Source organism: Nicotiana tabacum, chromosome 9, assembly GCF_000715075.1.
Source record: "Nicotiana tabacum cultivar K326 chromosome 9, ASM71507v2, whole genome shotgun sequence".
In the NCBI taxonomy this organism is placed as follows: domain Eukaryota; kingdom Viridiplantae; phylum Streptophyta; class Magnoliopsida; order Solanales; family Solanaceae; genus Nicotiana; species Nicotiana tabacum.
In genome coordinates this window covers 97,917,221-97,919,078 of record NC_134088.1, presented here as the reverse complement: position 1 = coordinate 97,919,078, position 1,858 = coordinate 97,917,221, and positions in this window count along the sequence as shown.

Here is a 1,858-nt window from a genome sequence, read left to right as displayed (position 1 = left end):
CTTTGGATGCTGGTTTTCTAATGTGTGGTTTTGTTCTTCGTGGTTTTGGGCTACTTTGGATGCTAGGATTTTGTTCTTCGCGTTCGCGAAGAGACTCTCACGTTCCCGACGAAGGTATTCATGTTGTCCGTTGTCTCACTTTGGAAGCTTATATCTTGAAATCTATAATGAATTTGGAGATAATACAAAAACAAAAGTTGTAGTCCTTTGTGTCTAATTTTCTGAAAGTTTAACTATTTGTCATTTGGAGTTTTGTACAAAACGTTATGACTATTATACTAGAGGCTGCCTGGAAAGAATTTGGTAATGGCTATTGAGGAATTTGTTCGTCGCGAACGCGAGGGGAAGGTCGCGAATGCAAAGAAGGAACCCTGGGGCAGCAGAATAAAGTCCAAAAATGATACTTCGTCTCATTCTTCCATTTTTTTGACCAAGAAAGCTCGAGTGAAGCGATTTTTCAAGAGTTTTTCAAGGAAAACATTGGAGGTAAGAATTCCTAACTCGATTTTGGTTAAATTATATAAATCTATTATTGTTTTTATCATTAAATTAGTGAATCGGGTTGAAAATAGTAGAAATTTTTATAGACTTTAATTGAGAATTTGAGGGCAGAGTTGTGGTTGAATTTGAGTAATTTTGGTACGGTTGAACTCATTATCGAATGAGTGTTCGGATTTTATAATTTTGGTCGGGTTCCGAGGTACTGACCCGGGGTTTGACTTTTGGGTTGACTTTTAGTTCGGGTTAAAGATTGAAGCTTTAATATCCGGAATTGTTTTTTATGAATTGAAGTTATTTTGGTCAGATTAGAGCCGTCCGGAGGGTGTTTCACTCGAGAAGGTCATTTTAGAGTAACGATCTAGCTTCTTTGAGGTAAGTATTTTACCTAACTTTATGTGGGGGAACTACCCTTTAGGATTTTTCTTTGTGCTAATTGTGTCATGTGAAGGTCGAGTTCGCAAGGTAACGAGTACGTGCTCGGACTTATTTGTGGAAATTTGACCGTCTAGTACTCTTAGGTTCTTATGTCCATTAAATATGAAGTTGTTTTGTCATGTTAAATCCCTCCTTTTACTAAATTCACCCTTACGTGTCTTAATTGGAATTAATTGCTTCATGTTCTATCCTTATTGTCGATTAAACTCTTATATGCCTTAACTAAAGTTGTTGACCCTCCCCTATCGCCATGCTATCCTTTCCGTAATTGCTTAACCTTAATTAAAATCATTATTATCTCTTTCGTAATTACTTAGCCTTAATTGAAGTTTGTTATCCCCTTCATTGTTGACATATTCTTATTTGGGGTCATTGATTCATGATATCCCTCTTATCGTCGAATTACACTTTCGTGGAATCATTGTTACACATTACCTCTCCCTTGTTGAATTATTCGTGTGAGACTATTATTTCCATGTTGTGTCTTTCTCTGTGAGTTCATTCTTCCATTTCTTTGTGTTATGAAGTTCTTGTATTGATTTACTTGTTGTATTCTCATGTTATTATTGTTGTTGATACTTATCGTGGGTGCCATGAAACTTACACATCAGGTTGGGGTCTCTTTGGGCAGGATCGGACTATAATGGCCGAGGCCACTTAGTATCTTTGACATGTCCGACAGTTGATATGATACCGCCAACATCGATGCTGAAGTTGTACTCTGATAACCTCGGTGCCTCCCTAGACCAGATTAGTCTGTCGAAGCCGTTTTTGCTCATGAGTCCCTGATTATTATGATCTCGATCGCTTCTTTTTTCATTCATTGCTGGGTGACGAGCTCAAAACACACACTTAAATTATGCTCGCTAGTCAAAGATAGTATAGTATAATATCGTATCTACAAGGATTGGAGTTAAAAAGT